Below are 9,769 nucleotides of genomic sequence, written 5' to 3' on the forward strand. Positions count from 1 at the left end.
ATTCAAATACAATCTTGAAATGCGTACGAAACATCAAATAAACCTAATAAAATTGATTAAAAGACTAAATCCACGTATTTCGAAAAATAAATGACTAGATTGATCTAAAGTTTCGAAATGGACTAATTCTAAAATTCACTGAAAGTTAAGGTACTAAAAACATATTTAATCCTTATTTTAATAACAAATGACTTGTTGTAACATGGGTTTTGCTTTTCCAATACTTATAACCAGTGTTATTTTACTTCTCAAAAAGTAGACCCCATCGGTGAACTAAACTAAAAAGTATAAAATACATAATTCACAAAATATTTTGTATATGTTATGTGAATATCTTAACTTATGCAAGTAATGTTATTTAAAGGCACTCCATTACGATGACAAAAGTAATGGACATGGATTACAAAATATTAAATTGTTAGATATGTATAAGCAAGAAGAAATGATGCGTACAAAAATACGTATAGAAACACACAAGAAATGTTTGGTGAAAAACAATTCAGAAAGAGGCTGCTTACTTATTGATATATTACGACTTTTGTTTAATATATAGAATACAATGTCTCATCATATAAAGAGAAAAATAAAATCTAATAAAATAGAATATTTGATAATAATAAAAAAGAATCAAATATATGATATCTCTATCAATATAAATAAAAGCAGAATACATATAATATCTTTATCACCCCTCTCAAAGTGGGCATGAAGATAGGAAAGGCCCAACGTGAAAGTAGCAACAGGAAAGTAGAAGGATATAAGGACTTAGTAAACATATCAGCAAGTTGACTTGACTTCTAGAAGAAACATGGAGAAGATGAATAAGGTCATCAACAAGCTTTTATCAAATAATGTGGCAATCAAGTTCTATATGTTTGGTTCTCTCATGAAAAGTGAGATTCTTGACAATGTGAATAGAAGAATTGTTGTCACAAAAAGCAATGTAGGGAGTGGGAACAAAAAAATGCAAATCCTAAAGAAGGTATTGAATCCATTGTAGTTCACATGTCAGGGATGCCAAGGCGCGATACTCAGCCTCAAAAGAAGATCGTGAAACAAGGGTTTATTTCTTAGACTTCCAAGCAACCAAAGAGGTGCTTAAGAAAACACAATATTTAGAAACAGAACCTCGGGTAGTGGCACATGTTGCCCAATCAGAATCAGAAAACGCCTGAATTTTAAGAAAGAAGAAAGGTGTTTGATTTATACAAAAGACCATATCTATGAGCATTTTTCAAGTATCGAATGATTCGTAAAACCTGTTGCATGTGTGGTTCACGAGAGAAGAAACAAATTGACTGAGTTGTTGGACAGCAAAAGAAATATCAGGCTTGGTGTTAGTCATGTAAAGTAATCGTCCAATCAGATGCTGAAATGAAGAAGGATTTGGTAGAAGAGCTTCCTTGTCAGCATGAAGTTTTATAGAAGGATCAGATGGCATTAGTGCAGGTTTACATCAGAGCATTTTTGCCTCTGAAATGAGGTCCAAACAATATTTCCTTTTATTCAAAACTAATTCATCAAGAGAACAAGAAACTTAAAGGCCCAAAAAATATTCGATAGGGCCAAGATCTTTAATATGAAATCTATAATGAAGATGAGTTTCTATAACATTAATTTCAACAATGTTATTGCCATTGAGAACCACATCATCGACATAAACCAATAAAACAATAATAACAGAGGCAAATTTCTTCACAACAAGAGAGTGGTTAGCAGAGCTTTGTGTGTAACCAAGAAGAAGTAGCTCTGAAGTTAATTTTTTATTCTAATTACGACTGATTTGTTTTAAACCATGTAGAGACTATTTAAGCTTACAAACAAGATTTGGCCAAGGAAGAGAAAGTCAGGTGGAGGCTTAATACAGATCTCTTCATGTAAGTCTTTATAAAGGAAAGCATTATCAACATCCAACTGATGAATAATCCAATCAATAGCAGTGGTAGTGGCCAAGGCTATAAGGATGCAAACAGTAGTAGGTTTGACAATAGGAGATAAAGTTTTGAAATAATCAAGCCCTTCGGTTTGAGTAAAACCCTTAGCTATCAACCATGCTTTAAACCTATCAATTGTGCCATCTGGTTTATGTTTGATTTTGTAAACCCAACGACAACCAATTGGCTTGATGCTAGAAGGAGGAGGAACTAAAGTCCAATTTTAGTTTCTATCAAGAGCATGTAACTCAGCATCCATAGCATGTTTCCAGTAGTCATGTTGAGCAACTTCTTCAAAGGAGAAAAGTTAAGCTTGGGCAGAAATATTATGACAAAAAGCAGTATGGTCAAAAGAACAATTATCATGAGAAACAAAATGAATGTATTGGATAAGGTGTGGAAAAAGTAGAACATGAAGTGGAAGCAACACTACAATAATATTGATATAAGTATGAAGGCCTGTTTTTCACTCTATGAGAAGTTCTAAGATCAAGATCAATAACTTCAATGACATGGTCCGTAGTAAGGTCAGTGGCATGTGAAACTTCAGCATTATCAGAAACAATGTTAGTAACAAGGTCCATAGTAAGGTTAGTGGCATGTGAAACAGGTAAAGCTAGAAAATCATACAGACTAATATCACAGTTAGGAGAATCATCAATTGAAGCACTAGAGTATCAGATGACAAAGAGAATGAGTAAAGGAAAAATATTTTCATGAAAGCTAACATTCCTAGTCACAAAATAGACTTTGAGTGAAGATCACACAAAATATATCCTTTTGTTCTAGATTCATAACCAAGGAAAACACATTTTAAGCTTCGAGAATACAATTTAGTTCTTCCAGTAATGGCAGAACTGACGTAAACCAAACAACAAAAAACTTTTAGATTGGAAAAATCGGGTTTAGTAGAATTGACCAATTCATAAGGAAATTGATGGGAGTGGGTAACCTATTAATTAGATGAACAACCAATTTAAGGGAATAGAACAAGAAAATGTTTGGTATTTTTGCTTGAAAAAGAAGAGCATGACACACATTAAGGAGATGTTGAAGCTTCCTCTCAACAATCTCGTTTTGTTGAGGAGTTGCAATACAAAAGTTTCATGAAAAATACCCTTACTAATATAAGAATCATTAAGAAGAAACTTTTTGCCATTATCAAAACGTATTTTTTTAAGCTTGCAATAAAACTGGTTTTTTGTCAAATTAATAAAGTCTTGAAGAAGAGATTTGACTTCAATTTTATTTAAAAAGAAAAAGAAACCAAGTAAATATGTTATAATCATCAACCATAGTAAAAAAAAAAAACAATTGTATCCATCAATGGAAGAGACTAAAATCAGGCCCTAAATATCAACATGGATAAGTTCAAAAAATTGAAGATATTTACTAGTGATGGAAGAATATTTCAGACATTTTTGTTGACAAAAGCACAAGCATCACAAGCAATAACATAAGGAAAAAAATATCAGAATGATCAGAAATAAGAAGTTGTAAAATTTTATTAGATGGATGACCACATTTCATATGCCACAAGTTACAAGGACTAACATTATTAATGAGAGCAAAATGTGGTAAAGAAATATGTGTGTCAGATATACTCAAGTTATGTTTGTCTTGAGAACTATCTAAGAGATAAAACATGTCTTGATGTTTTCTAATTGTTCCAATTGTCTGGAAGGTATCTGTCTGCATAATAAGACAAGTATTTTAAGAGAAAACCATAAGATAATTAGTAGAATTAAGCAATTTAGGAATAGAGATGAGTTGAACAGAAAATTTAGGAACAAAAAGGGTGTTGTTAAGGATAAGATTGGCCAAGACAATGGTACTCGAGAATTTAACAATGACAGAATTTTGGTTGGTAATCATATAGAAATAGGAGAAATAGGTTTGAGATTTTGAAATAAAGATTTAAAAGGACAAATATGGTCAGTAGCACCACTATCTAAAATCCTATAAGAAAAAGGAAAAACAAAATATGTGGGTTTGGTAGTAAATTGATGAATAACAGTAGTTGTGGGAGAAGAATCATTTTGAAATTTTTAGATCAAGGCGAGAAGAGCTTCATACTGCTCTTTAGAGAAACCAAACTGAACTTCAGCTTTGTCATCCTTCCCAACACAGATCGATAGTAGAGGAGACGATATCAATCATACTAGCACGAGTAGAGGGCTTGGAAGGAGGAGGTGGACTTTAGTGTGTAGGTTAGAGCCTTGAAGTAGACCATGCTTAATCTAACAAGAATTATAGGTGTGATTGGTTCGGTGAAAATGGTCACAATATCTGGGATTACGGCCACCAGACCGAGGAAAGCGTCCTCGTCTACGATTGCCAGAGAAACCACTGCGAAAATTTTTATCATGTCCCTCGTGAAAGACAATATTGGCCATAGAATCTTGAGAATTATAATGAAAAGTAGCCTTAAATTCCCGTTATTATTGAAGAATCAAAGATAAAGTTTTCACCATAATAGGCATAGGTTCCATAAGCATAATTTGGGACTGAACTTGAGAGAATTCATCATTCAGGCCACGAAGAAATTTGATGACACAATCATCATTATGCTCTTTTTGAATCTTAGAAATCAAGCCATATGTGCAAGGAGAAGCACAGGTACAGACAAGAATTGTGCAATACAAAAAGAGTTATTTCCAAAGGATCTGAAGTCGTGTGGAATATTGAGAAATTGTGGAATCACCTTGTCGACAACTCTAAATTTCCTCCTGTAAATCGACAATGCGAAACTTATCCCCATGAGAGAACCGTTGAAGAAGATCGATCCATATATCAGACGCAAACTCCATCCACATAACGGATTGTTTAATAGCGAGCATCATTTAGCGAGTGAGCCACAAAATTACCATCTTGTTACAGTGTTTCCAAGCTTCATGCAAGGGATCATTAAAAGGTGGACATGGAAGGGTGCTGATAACAAAACAATTATTGTTTTTGGTTTCCAACACAACGAGCATATCATGTCGCCATTGCGGATAGTTGTTATCGAAAATAAGAGGCGACACCAAGACAAGAGCAGGATTCTCACCGAAATGAAGAAACAGGGGATGGGCGGGGTTTGTGAGATGATCAAAACATGGGTTATGGTGCACGAGATTTGCGGGAGAACAAGAGGATAATGTAGTATTGGCCATGGCAGGAAATCAACAAGAAAGGAGAAAACATTGAAGGCGATTTAAATCTAATACCATGTTAGATATGTATAAGCCATGAGAGAAAGAAGAAATTATGCATACAAGAATGCGTACATAAATGCACAATAAATGTTTGGTGAAAAACAACTCAAAGAGAGTTTGCTTACTTATTGATTTATTAGAACTTTTGTTCAATATATAGAGTACAATACCTCATCATATAAAGGGAAAACTAAAACCTACTAAAACAAAATATTTGATAATAATAAAAGAGAATTAAATATATGATATATCTATCAATATAAATAAAAGCAAAAGATATATAATATCTTTATCATAAACTTTACACATTCTACGATACAAGGTTAATCATATACCTAAAAACTAAAATATGCATAGATCGAGTCAAATCAACACTGAATGACAATTAAATCGGTCTAGTCTAGAGGTCGAACCAAGTAAGCTCTGGTCGAAGGTCGAGACGAGATGGTTATAAACTAAGTCAGTTTGGACCAAAGGTTAAGTCTAATCGACCTGTATCGCAAGTCGATTCAAGTCAATTTGAACCGTAGGTCGAGTCTAGTTAGTTCAGGTTGAAGATCCATACAATGATTTTGAGCTGAGTCACCCCTAACTGAAGATAAAGTTGAGTTCACCGTAAAATAAAAATTAAATTATTTTATCCAAACAAAAAAAAATAAAAATAAAAATATTTAAATTACTCCATCATGACTATTGTTTAAGAAATTAAGATAATTCATTTACTAAGTATTCTAATTTTTTGACATTATGGAAATCTTTCATCCAAATACAAGGTAACAATAAATACAAACACATGTCATAAAAGTTAGGACAACCTATGATGTAACACCCTATTCTAAAACAACAACGAGTACATCCACGTACTTTTAAAAGGTCAAAGATGACTTCTAAAGTTTACATGTTTTGTTCGAGTGAAAAAATAGAAGGAAAAAGATTTTTTTACTCCGACCATTTAATAATTCTTATAAAAATAAAATAGTCTTAACAAAAAATATTTTTTATATTATAAAAGAAATAAAAAGTGAATAGTAATGAAGAGCCATGTTAAATGATAGTAAAAATAAGTGTGATGTCGAGAATAAAAAAATATCAAAGGTTTTAAGTTAAAATTTGTGATTTAAAAATTATACATAACAAATGAAATGTTTTCGTGAACTAATATTAAATATACTAGTGTCGCGCATGTGTGTACGCATTTTAATATGTATGATATTATATTAGTAAATGATGATAATGTAATGTAATTAAGTTAATATATAAAATAAAATAATATTTATTAAAATAAAGTGAATTATATAAGAAAATATGAGAGAATAATTGTTGATAAATAGAGAAAAAAAGAAGAAGCAAAGATAAACAATTTTATAAAAAACTTGTAAATATAATGGTCAATTTTAAAAAATTTAATAAATAATTATATTTTAAAAGGTAAAATTAGTATTTTGAAATGTAGACACAAAAGAAAAAATCATTTTTATATATCGTTATAGATTATATTTAATAAATTCAAAACATTTATAAAAAATTCACTTATTATATTACAATTATTATAATCGTATATATTTGTTGTTATACGTTTTTTTTTTATAGTTAGTCTTCTTCTTTCGTATCATACTAAACTATCCTCGTACTCTATATATTTTCAAATAAAATATTATCTTTGGGTTTTTTTTTAAGGGCTGGTATTTTTCCGTCCCGGTGAAAACGTTTCAAAATAAAATAAATAATGATATTTATGTTTCAAATTTTGATTTTTTTAAATCAAAGAATTTTGATATATATATATATAAAACTAAAGTTTTTTCTTACTTCTTATAAATTTTACTTACATAATTCAGTAAGAACATTTTTTTGGGATATTTCTTTTTTCCTAAAATTTCAAGCTCTTTTCTTCCTACTAAGACTTGCATAGTGGAAAATTTTCCATGTGAGTTCGAGTTTGCTATGGTGTGTTTGTATGTTAGGTTTAGATTATTTTAAGTGATATATTGTCATTCCCTATTCTTTCCTCCATATATTTTCTTTCAAAGTATAAATACCTTTCATGATAGGAAAACTTAAGGTAAAGAAAAAAATAACGTTTGTCTTAATTAAATTATTCGTGTTTGCAATAATTTAAGAGGTAAATATATCCATTTATTTATCTTTGTACCTACTATAAATTCTTTCAGATTGATAATATGTCTTCCACACAAAATTCATCATTTACTTGGTAAAACTTGAGATTTGATGTTTAAGTAATTTATTTTGGTTGAGTATATATGTTAATGAATTTAAATTTTTGAAACTTAGTTTTAAGTTGGTTGAAAACAACAAAGGCAAAGGTTATTTTTGGAGTGAAAATGATGAGTTTTATAGGTTGACTTTTCTTTCCCAATTTCTAATGGAACAAATTTGAGGTAGTGAGCACAGATACTACTTTCTCCAAAGGAAAATAGAGATAGAATATAATAAATTTAATTTCATAAAAAAATGATATTTTTTTGATTTTGATATTACTAAAAGTCTTATATTACTTAAAAGTTTTAAAGACAAAATCATTACAAAATTTCGATCTTAAAATGAACAATACCTCTTCAATAATTTTTAATTAAGATAATGAAACACAAACATAATGACAATCAATATCAGACCTTGAACATGATATAGGGGACGGTTCCCACATTTTTTATTTATTCAATTTTTTTTATTTAAAATTTATTTTTATATATTATATTATTCATATTAACTTTTTAATTTCTTTTTAAATTTCATACAAAGTTTTTTTTCTTTCTTATTTACTTTCACTTCTTTTCTCTTTTTCCCTTTTTATTTTAATTTTCACTCTTAATCTCGTATCATTTTTAAAATAAAATTACATTAAGGTGGAATCGAGAAGTTAATAAACATTTTTGACCGATTAATTTTTTCTGTTGAATAAATTCATTCTCTACTTTTTTTAAAGTAACATGTTTTTTTCTTGTATGTGGTAAATTTGTATATTGTGTATCACTTAAAAGTGATAAATTTACCTCTTTCTAATTAGGTGAATAGTAATAAAATTTATATTATAAAGATTATAATAAAGAGTAAAAGAATTGATTATTTATTTTTCAAAAAGAAGACTTGGGATGAAGATGAGAAAAATACAATTAAACTTTAAATATTTAATGTGAATCCACTGATCAAAGATAGTGAACAACAACTTTCAAAAATTATTATAATTAGATATAATAAATTTAAAAAAAAAATCTAATTTAACATCTGAACTTTTTTTCTAAGTTCCAGCAACGATGTTATCTCAAGTAACTTACGATTAATGATATTGAAAATTTATTATTCTTTAAAAAATCCAGTTATCATATTTTTTATAAAAAACTTAATTTAATTATTTAGTTTTGAAATTAAACGAGTTGTATTTTACAAAGTTTTTAATAGTTTGGGTTAATAAAAATATTATACCTATACAAAACAAAACAATCAAAACTCAAGGTGATAAGCTGAATAATATAGTCGTAAGAAAATATTAAAATGGAAATATAGGAATAAAAATGTGTTTTAATCTAAAATATATGGAAATTTTTTAATTAATATTTTTAGATTTTTAGATAATGTTTCTATAAGGTCGAATCAACCTCACAAAACCAATATACTGTCATTTACTCTGATTTTCGGTTGTCAACCTCAGTTGCTGTGTCCATAGTTTGCTGTGTCCATAGTTTGTCATCAGATAGATAAATATATATGATTTATAATTATATATATATAAACCACTTTAATCTCAAAATTTTAAAATAATAATTTTATGAGTCTTAATTCTTATATAGTATTTAATTTTATCTATTTTATTTAATGTGAGACATTAACTCACACTTTAACCATTTTTAATAAATTATTTACCTATTTATAGAGTTTTTTATTGAACTTTTGTCATTTAGGTGATTAGGGATAACTCGATCACAACTAAATTAAACCATGTTGTGTTCCTTTCGAATGATTTCCTGTGTGAGGGGAATAGAAAACATGGATTTGAAGGGATTTAGTGTGTTATCTTTCAGGGATTTGAACATAAGAGGGATGATGGATTTGCAGGATTTGGTTCATTTTTCATCCCAACGAGGAGAAGAGATTTGTGAGGGTGAAGTGTTTATTTACTTTGATATCCCTCCATGAAGCGTTGCTTTTGACGTGAAACATTTATTTACCACTATTTTTAACGTGATTGAATATATATACATAGATATAGTAATAAATAAAAATAATAATAAATAATAACCATATTAATAATATATAATAATAATTAGTAAAAATAAATAATAATAATAATAATAACAGTAATAATATATTAAATTTAAATATAAAGGTAAAATAGTAATTTTATATTTTAATCTATTAAAATTTTATTTTTTATCTATCACATAAGTAAAATTACTTCTAAATCTACCCACTCTCACCTCCAAATCATTTAAAAGAAACATAAAAGTTTTATTTCCAAATTAACTCAAATTCATTCAATCATCTTCTTCAAATTCATCTTTATAAAAGAACAAACTCTTAGATTTTGCTTTGTGTTTAATATCTATTTAGTTATGTTTAATATCCATTTAGTTATGTTAAGTGATGATTTGGTTTTCGATAAAAATGTAAAAAGGTTGAGAA

Source organism: Vigna unguiculata, chromosome 3, assembly GCF_004118075.2.
Source record: "Vigna unguiculata cultivar IT97K-499-35 chromosome 3, ASM411807v1, whole genome shotgun sequence".
Lineage (NCBI taxonomy): Eukaryota > Viridiplantae > Streptophyta > Magnoliopsida > Fabales > Fabaceae > Vigna > Vigna unguiculata.